This window comes from Arachis ipaensis, chromosome B8 (assembly GCF_059453495.1).
Source record: "Arachis ipaensis isolate K30076 ecotype BB chromosome B8, ASM5945349v1, whole genome shotgun sequence".
Classification (NCBI taxonomy): Eukaryota; Viridiplantae; Streptophyta; class Magnoliopsida; order Fabales; family Fabaceae; genus Arachis; species Arachis ipaensis.
In genome coordinates, this window is record NC_142443.1 from 92,238,642 (window position 1) to 92,248,662 (window position 10,021).

Below are 10,021 nucleotides of genomic sequence, written 5' to 3' on the forward strand. Positions count from 1 at the left end.
CTTTGACCTTTTGTATGAATCTTTTCGTCTTTCCTATTGCTTTGACGCTCTTAGAGCTTTTGCATGTTATCACTGTTTTCGTTTGTGCTTTTGATGATAATTTGTTTGATTCTGGAGAAAAGGCTGTTTCTTTCCTATTGGTGTTGTCGAAGCTTTTTGCTGATAGACTGTAAAAAGATAGTGGCTTTGATGACTTTTTGTACTTTTTTGTGTTTTGTCTTTCTCCTATGAAAATGCTTGCTGTTTGAAATCTTCTTTTCTTGTTCGGGGGATGCCGAGACCTAAGCTGTAGATTTTTCCTGAAACCTTGCTTTGTTACTGCCTCCAAAGGATGCCCCAGGACTTTGGTTTGAGTCTTGGGGTTTTCCTTTTCTGTTTGTTCTTCTGTATACTAGTCGAGTTATTTTGCCCCTCGTCCAAGATGTTTTTTGGTAATCCCATCTTCTTTTCTTATTGTAGGATTAGTTGGCCTCATGTCTTCTCGCAATAACATTGTAGAGATGTCTTCTAAAGTTCCTGAGGGAATGTCTGATTGGCTGGACTCCCTTGTCTTGATGTGTGTCTCTGTGGTGGATGCTGATTTTTGTGTAGAGCTGAGGAAACGACATAGGATTTCTGGTAGCAGCGCCCGAGAGAGGGACTATGAGCTTGTGGTGGCTGATTCTGATGAGAGGGTTTTTTTCCTTACTTTGGTCGAGGGGGAGCGTCCCTTTTTCTATGCCTATGAATATTTCTTCAGCCAGTTGGACATTACCTTTCCTTTTACTGCTTTCGAAACCGATTGTTGTGGTCTTGTAATATTGCCCCATCCCAGCTTCATCCAAATTCCTGGGGTTTTATCAAGATTTTTCAGCTGCTTTGCCAAGAGTTAGGCATAACACCTTCCCAGACTCTTTTCCTCTATCTTTTTGTATCTGCCAAGCCTGGAGGTTCCTCCAAAAAGAAAGCTTCCTGGGTTTCTTTCAGGTCGGCCCAGGGGCATAAAGTTTTTGCCATGTATGATGAGTCTTTTAAAGATTTTAAGAATTATTTCTTCCGAGTCCATGCTGTTGAGGGGGTCCGCCCCTTTTTTTCTTGATGAGAATGACGAGCCTGCTTTCGCTCTAGAGTGGCAAAAGAATGTGAGAGTGTCTCGCTATACATGGGAGATGCTTGATGAGGTTGAGCGGGCTTTTGTAGTTGTTCTTGAAGATTTGTGGGGGGAACCACCCCATCTAGATACAAAAAGATTTTTGAGTGATCCATCTTTGGCTCGAACTGCTTTGGGTACTGTCTGACTTGTTTCTTAGTTTTGCTTCTTCTAGATAGTAACTTATCACTATGGTTGATTCTGTATTTTCAGAGATGTCGAAAAATAATGATTCCATGAAGGCCTTCAAGAAGGCAAAGAAGGCTTCAGCTGCTCAAAACATTTCGGCCAAGGTGGCGGGAGAGGGGTCTTCTCAAGTTTTGGTGAAGCTGCCCTCCACAAACTTCTGCCGCCACTTCTGGTGCTCCTCCCAGCAAAAAACAAAAAACAATTGAGCCTTTCAACCTTGACGCTCCTGACTTTGATGCCGTGGAGTTTGTTGAGCAACAGATCGGTCCTTATGGTGCCCTCTCCATGGATGATGTTTCGCTCCTTCGCCATTTAGATTTTATAACTCGGAGCAGCATCAAGATGGCCCATATGGGGGCTGCCCTGTATCGGACTGCTCAAAATCTTCCTCTCCATGCCACCAAAGCCTTTATAGAGGAGGCTAAACAAGAGTTTGATAGGATGAAGGGCTTGAAGGAGGAGCTTGAGGTGAAGGCGGCCAAATTGGAGAAGGATCTGAAGAATGAGAAGGCGAGTTCCCTTGCTTTGGCGGCTTCTGTGTGGTTGGCCGAGGACACGGCATTGAGGCATAAAGACAGTTACGTCACAGCCTATCGGGAGGGGATGCGTTTGAAGGAGGAGTTGGAGAACGCCTGAGCTAATTACTCTGAGCTCCAGGGTCATCTTGTTGATAGTGTCAATGCTGCTTACGAGAGCCTGAAGGAGCAGGTTCGAATTATTGTGCCTGAAGCCGATCTTACTCTTTTTAGCCTGGATAATGTTGTGAAGGATGGTAAGATTGTCTCTGATGACCAGGATGATGACGATGTCGATCCTCCCCTTGTGCCTTCTGCCAAGGTGCCGGCTTCTATAGCTCCTCCTGCTGGGATCGTTCGTCCAGAGTTAGATCCTGATTGTCAAATTCTGAATAGGGACAACGGTACAGTAGATGCAGTGCCTCTCCAAGCTCGCCCTTCTTCACCTCGGACTGATGTTGCCGAGCAGTCTTCTAATCTTAGCTGAATTTTCTTGGATATTTGTGTAGATAGCCCAGCTTGTGGGCTTTTAAACTCTTTATTTTGTAGTTTAAATATTTTTCTTGACTGTTGATACTCTTTCTGGTTGCTTGTTCAGTAACTTTTGATTTTGAAAAAACAACAAGTAGCTTTCAAGCTTTTGGGCCTGACCCTGAAGCTTGTTATAATATTGTAGTTTATATCATGCTTGTTTGCACTTGTCTTGGCATCTTTCTGGGTTTTGAGAATGCTGAAGCCTTGCTTCTTGGCCTCTTTGAATTGCTTTGTGTTTATTGCTTGTAGCTTGGATCCTTTGAGGTTGTGGATGTGTGGACCCCACTTGTATTTCGGTTTTTCGGCTCTTGTATTTATTTCTAGCAATCCATAACCGATTTCTTTACGTTGGTCTTTTTCCCGTTGTTTTTGTAGTCCTCTTTTTTGGACCTTTGTTAGGTCTCTTTCAGGGACTTCTTTTATAACTTGTTGGTTGTAGGAGATCGACTTCTTTGCGTCGTCTTTTTCCAAGTTATTTTTGTAATCCTCTTTCTTGGACCTTTGTCAGGTCTCTTTCAAGGATTACTTATATAACTTGTTTGTAGGAGGTCGACTTCTTCATGTCGTCCTCTTCTAAGTTATTTTTGTAATCCTCTTTCTTGGACCTTTGTTAGGTCTCTTTCAGGGATTACTTATATAACTTGTTTGTAGGAGGTCGACTTCTTCATGTCGTCCTCTTCTAAGTTATTTTTGTAATCCTCTTTCTTAGACCTTTGTCAAGTTTCTTTCAGGGATTACTTTTATAACTTATTTTTGTAGGAGACCGACTTCGTTAGGTCGATCTCTTCTAAGTTATAGCAATTCCTCTTTTATAGGGTTGGCCAGACCTCTTTCCAGGGATTTGCTAATAACTTGGGTTGACTCGGTCTGACTTCTCAACGTCGGCCAGTCTTTAAGTTATTATTTAGCAATCCATAAGACCTCGTCAGGTTCTTTTTCCAGATCACTTTTGATAACTTCTTGCATTATTCTGTGTTCATCTTTGCCGATTTGTAGAAGGTGGTTTCTATCTTTGTTTGTTCGACCTTTAGATGAATCGCGCTTTCATTTCTATTGGTCTTTATCTTAATCGTGCAGTGAATCTATTTTTCACTTTCTGCCGATCTGTTACTTTATAATCGGATGATGAATGCTTCAGATTAATGCACCTTGAGAATTTGTAGAATATCTAAAAATATATTTTATTCAAAAGCAAGTTCAAATATATACATGCGGGAGTTTTTCATCCCTTTAAATCGGATAATTTCTGGATCTCGACTTGGTGCCTCATTAAAAAACCTTTTCAGGAAAAAGAGTGCATCCGAGATCTTTTACCTTCTCTAGCTATAGTACCTTCTTAGGTTGCAGGCATGCCATGATCTGGGAAGCTCTCGTCCATCGAGTTCGGACAGTCTGTAGTAGCCCTTTCCAAGTACTTCTATGACTCGGTAGGGTCCTTTCCAGTTTGCTACCAGCTTTCCTTCTCCGGGTCGAGTTGTTCCAATATCATTTCGGATTAGGATGAGATCATTCTCAGCGAAACCTCTTGGCACTACCCTTTGATTATATCTCGAAGCCATTCGTCGCTTTACCGCTTCTTCCCTGATCCTGGCACTTTCTTGGATTTCTGGAAGTATGTCGAGCTCTTCTCTTTGAAGTTGAGAATTGGCTTCTTCATTGTAGTGGACTACTCTAGGCGACCCTTCCTCGACCTCTACTGGGATCATTGCCTCCACTCCGTATACTAGTCGAAATGGTGATTCGTTTATGGTGGAATGTGGCGTTGTTCGATACGCCCATAGGACTTGTGGAAGTTCTTCGGCCCAAGCTCCCTTTGCAGCTTGCAGTCTCCATTTCAACCCAGCTAATATGACTTTGTTGGCAGCTTTGGCCTGTCCATTGGCTTGAGGATGTTCGACGGAGGTGAACTGGTGTTTTATGTTCAGATCGGCTACTAACTTTCTGAAGCCTGCATCTGTGAATTGGGTGCCATTGTCCATGGTGATGGAATATGGAACCCCGAACCTTGTGACAATGTTCGTATATAGGAATTTCCGGCTTCTTTGAGCAGTGGCGTTGGCTAGGGGTTCTGCCTCGATCCACTTTGTGAAATAGTCTACCCCTACTATGAGGAATTTGACTTGTCCTGATCTTTGGGGGAAAGGTTCGAGGAGATCAAGTCCCCATTTTGCAAATGGCCAAGGTGAGGTTACGCTGATGAGCTCTTCTAGCGGGGCGATGTGAAAGTTGGCATGTTTCTGGCATGGTGGGCATGTCCTTACATACTCTGTAGCTTCTTTTTGTAGAGTTGGCCAATAAAATCCCGCCCGGAGTACTTTTTTGGTGAGAACTTGTGCTCCAAGATGATTACCACAAATGTCACTATGTACTTCCTCTAAAACTTCCCTTGTGTTGGAGGTCGGCACACATTTTAATAGTGGTATTGAAATCCCTCTTTTATATAGGGTGTTGTTTATGATAGTGTAGTACTGAGCCTCTTGTTTAAACCTCTTTGCCTCCTTTTCATCCGTGGGGAGTGTTTTTGTTTTAAGGTAATTAATTATGGGGGTCATCCAATCTTGATTCTGACTCGTTATGGCTAGGACTTTTTCCTCTTCCGAGATTGACGGGTTCTGTAGCATTTCCTGGATGAGGCTTCTATTGTTGGCCCCTGGTTTGGTGCTGGCTAGTTTTGAGAGTGCTTCAGCTCGGACATTTTGTTCGCGGGGTATGTGGCAGATCTTGTATTCCCCGAGTTGTTCGAGCTACTCCTTTGTTTTATCCAAATACTTTTTCATAGTGGGATCATTGGCTTGGTAGCTCCCTGTTATTTGTGAGGTGACTACTTGTGAATCGCTGAAGATCTTGAGTTTTTGAGCTCCAACCTCCTTAGCCAGCTTCAAGCAAACTAGCAACGCTTCATATTCTGCCTAGTTATTTGAGGCCGGGAACCCAAATTTGAGGGAAAGCTCACTTGGGTACCTTGGTTGCTTTCTATTATCACACCTGTGCCGCTCCCAGTCTTATTCGAGGACCTGTCTATGTAGAGATTCTATTTTGTGGGGGTTTCCAGGGTATCTGTGAATTCGGCAATGAAGTCGGCCAAGTACTGTAATTTGATGGCTGTCCGAGCTTCATAGTGGAGGTCAAACTTGGATAACTCGACTGCCCATTGTAGAATTCTGCCTGCTAGATCTGTTTTCTGTAATATCCCTTTTATGGGCTGGTCGGTCCGAACCTTAATGGTGTGAGCCTGGAAGTATGGGCAAAGCTGTTAAGATGTAAGTATGAGAGTATAGGCGAACTTTTCTATTTTTTGGTAGTTCAGCTCGGATCCCTGCAGTGATTTACTAATGAAGTATACAGGTTGTTGCCCTTTGTCGTCCTCTCGAACCAGTGCTGAGGCTACTGCCTGACTTCCTACCGCAAGGTACAATACGAGTGGTTCTTCCTCTCGTGGTCGAGTTAGGATAGGTGGTCATCCCAGGAAACTTTTAAAATCCTGGAAGGCTTGCTCGCATTCCATTGTCCATTCGAACTTCTTTCCTTTCCTTAAAGTGGCATAGAAGGGGAGAGATCTTATCGCTGATCCTGCTAAGAATCTGGATAAGGCTGCTAATCTCCCATTGAGTTGTTGTACCTCTTTGACATAAGTTAGACTCTTTATGTTGAGTATAGCCTGGCATTTGTCTGGATTTGCTTCAATTCCTCTTTGTGTGAGCATGAAACCTAAGAATTTGCCTGCTTCTTGATGCCAAGGCATCATAGGCTAGTTTCACTAGCATTTTTCTGTTAGTTTTAGTTGTTTTATGCATTTTCTTGAGCTTAAAGTAACCAAAAATGGTTAAATGAAGAACAAAGCAATGAACCATCCAAATAATATGATTTTGATGCAAATTCCATGAGTTTTAGTTATATTACTTAAATGCTATGAATGGAAGATTTCTCATGAAATTTTGCAAGACTTTGATGCAATTGTTTGGATGATTTCAGGGAAGAAGAGGCTAAGCAAGGAAGCAACAAAATCAATAAAGGAAGCTTGAATATCACATGTGGAGTTTAAGTTCCAGTTTAAGCCTAAACTGGAGCTTAAACGCCAAAATCATGAAGGATAAGAAATGCTGGAATTGAAGTTTAACCTCCAGTTTGACCTTAAACTGGAGGTTAAACGCCAGAATGAAAAGCCTCACTAAAGAAGCATTCCACGTTTAACCTCCAGTTTGACCTCAAACTGGAGGTTAAACGCCAGAATGATAATGCCACTCAGGAAGGAGTTCCACGTTTAACCTCCAGTTTGTCCTCAAACTGGAGGTTAAACGCCAGAAGTAGGAAGAGTACCAGGGAGCCATTCCACGTTTAAGCTCCAGTTTGACCTCAAACTGGAGCTTAAACGTGTTCGACAGCTTTGCTCCTCCAGGGTTGCTCTCTCCATTTCCACGTTTAACCTCCAGTTTGACCTCAAACTGGAGGTTAAACGTGTTCGACACCTCCAGGGCTACCATTCTAAGCTTCCACGTTTAACCTCCAGTTTGACCTCAAACTGGAGGTTAAACGTGTTCGACCTCCAGTATGCCTCCACCCTTTTCCACGTTTAACCTCCAGTTTAACCTTAAACTGGAGGTTAAACGTGTTCGACCTCCAGGGCTGCCCTTCCTATTTCCACGTTTAAGCTTCAGTTTAACCTTAAACTGAAGCTTAAACGTGTTCGACTACATGACTCTCCAGGGCTACCTTCTTCCATTTCCACGTTTAAGCTTCAGTTTAACCTTAAACTGAAGCTTAAACGTGCTTCTACAAAAGGCCTCACTGGAAGTATCTGGCGTTTAAGCTGCAGTTTAAGCTTAAACTGCAACTTAAACGCCACTCTTGGAAAAAGGTTTCTGGGCCAATAATCTTGCGGTTTAAGTTACTCTTTGAGCACAAACAATAACTTAAACTTACTCTAGTATGAAACCCAATTGAATATCATGGTTTGTGGGATTGGGCCTGAAGGATTGATGAGTTTGAAATCTCAATTTATTGAGTCATGTGTCATTATTTGATTATCACTAAGTTGGCTCAATGAATGTTACAGAATTTGGATCAACAGCCTCATCAAGATTATGGATCATAAACCCAAGGCAAAAGGAAAGCAAGGAGAGGCCTCAAAGCCCAAGAAGCACAACTGAAGCTCAATATAGAAAGTGTATAAATAGGATAGAAGTTAAGTTAGAGGTGACTTTTACTTTCACTTTTAGCTAGTTTTCCTTTTTTTTGTAATTGAATTCAGAGCTATGATTCACTAAACCCCCTTTCATTGGGTTAGGGAGCTCTATTGTAATTCAATGAATCAATAATAGTTTATCTTCTTCTTCAATCTTTTCTCTTGAATTTTGTTAGAAAGCTTCTCGATCTAATTCCATTGAGTAGTTGTCTTGGGAAAGAAATTACCCATACTTGGAATCCTTCGGAACCTTGGGAAAGGAATGGAGGATTCATGCTAGAGAAGCTTTCTCACAGTGAATTGGATTGGGGTTTGGATGGATATTGTGACATGTAATCCTACCAAATTGTGGTTCATGAAACTGTGTGGTATAATCAGTGATCAAGCATCATCTCTTCTTATGAACATTTAAACCAAGGGATTGGGAATTTGTTTGTTTTTAGAGAGAATTGGTGAGCCAAGGGATTGGGATCCAATCATATAAGATTGCCAAGCAAAATTCAATGAACGCATTGCTTGAGGAAGAGATAAACGTGTTTTGATTCGGAGATCTCAATATCTCCTATAACCCAATGAATTCCCCATTTCTGATTTCCATCTTCTCTTTACATTCTGCAACTCAATTCATGCAATCACCCCCATTCCCTTTTAATTTCAGCAATTTAGTTTCTGCTCTTTAATTCATTGCAATTTAAGATTCCGCCATTTCAATTTCTTGTCATTTACTTTTCCCACCAATTTTACATTCCGCAATTCTCATCTCAATCTTGATTCCGCTCAACTAGAACACACTTCTAATCCGAATTGCTCACTCAACCAATCCTTGTGGGATTCGACCTCACTCTATTGTGAGTTTTTACTTGACGATAACCGGTGCACTTGCCGGAAGGAATTTTGCCGATCGTGCAATTTCCTAAATCGTAGCATAACTAGTTTATGTGCATCAAGTTTATGGCGCCGTTGCCGGGGATTGGTTTTCGATTGACAATTCTCAAATTGGAAGCTAACTAGATTGAGCAATTTTCTCTTGCTTTGTTAATTCTGTTCAAGATACTTGTTGAATTTTAATTTCTGCACTCGGTTACATGCTTTCCTTCTTTATGCCTTTAAATTCATGCAACTAACTCACTGACTCACTAACTGTTTGAATTAATTCCTCAATTGATCTAACCATACTCTTCCATTAACCAAGAGTATTTCACTTGTTTGTGTTTGAGCTGTGTTCTTGTATGACAGGTAGGAGAGGAGAGACATCAACTCCTCCATATACCGAACCAGAGAGGACCCTTCATAGACTTAGAAGGGAAGCAAGAGGGAAGAGAGTAGTGGGAGAAGAGGAATCTGAAGGAGAATCTGAGGACAATTTTGAGGAAGCTTTAGATCTCAACATGGATAGAGAAGTTCACAACCATGAGAGAGCTGATGGAAACAATGCCATTCCTGAGAGGAGGGTTCTTAGTTCATACATAAACCCAACCTCTGGGAATTGTGGTAGTAGCATCCAGAAACCACCCATTCAGGCCAACAATTTTGAGCTCAAGCCACAGCTAATATCACTTGTGGAGAATCATTGTTCCTTTGGAGGAAGTGCTAATGAAGACCCAAACCAACATCTCACAAAATTCCTGAGAATTTGTGACACTGTGAAGTCCAATGGAGTCCAGGAAGATGCCTATAAACTGCTTTTGTTCCCATTTTCACTTAGGGACAAAGCAGCTAAGTGGCTGGAATCATTCCCAAGGGGGAGTCTAACAACATGGGATGAGGTGGAAAGCAAGTTTCTGGCACGTTTCTACCCTCCACAAAAGGTCAATAGGCTTCGATCTGAGGTTCAGACTTTTAGACAACAAGATGGTGAAACTCTCTACGAGGCATGGGAGAGATTCAAGGACTTGACAAGGAAATGCCCACCAAACATGTTTCATGATTGGGTGCAATTGCACATCTTCTATGATGGGCTCTCTTATGAATCAAGGAAGGCTGTAGACCATTCATCAGGAGGTTCATTGAACAGGAAAAAGACTGTGGAAGAAGCCATCGAAGTGATCGAGACAGTGGCTGAGAATGAGTACTACTATGCATCAAAGAGGCACAACACTAAGGGAGTCATGGAGCTGAACCATGTTGATACAATTCTAGCCCAAAACAAGGTGTTTGCCAAGCAACTAGCAGAGCTTACTAGGCAATTAGAAACAAAGCAAGTGGCTGCAATACACACACAAGATCAAGAGGAAGTAAGCATTGAAGGAGGTGATTGGGATGAGGCCAACTATGTGGGAAACCAACAAAGGCAATCATATGATCCACATTCCAACACTTACAACCCAGGCTGGAGAAACCACCCAAACTTTGGGTGGGGAAACCAACAAACCCAACCACAAAACCACAAACCTTACAACCACAACCAACATAACAATTCCACATACCAAAACTCCAACCAAAGATCATCCCAAGCCACACAAAACACTTACC

General features: G+C 42.1%; 1 non-coding gene across 1 annotated transcript; it reads right to left on the minus strand.

Moving 5' to 3' along the window:
• Positions 1 to 9,363: 9,363 nt before the first annotated feature.
• LOC148548830 (small nucleolar RNA R71) lies at positions 9,364 to 9,467 on the minus strand. Its single transcript, XR_015898694.1, has one exon. It is a non-coding gene; the product is annotated as a small nucleolar RNA R71 (small nucleolar RNA).
• Between the last annotated feature and the right edge of the window lie 554 nt (positions 9,468 to 10,021).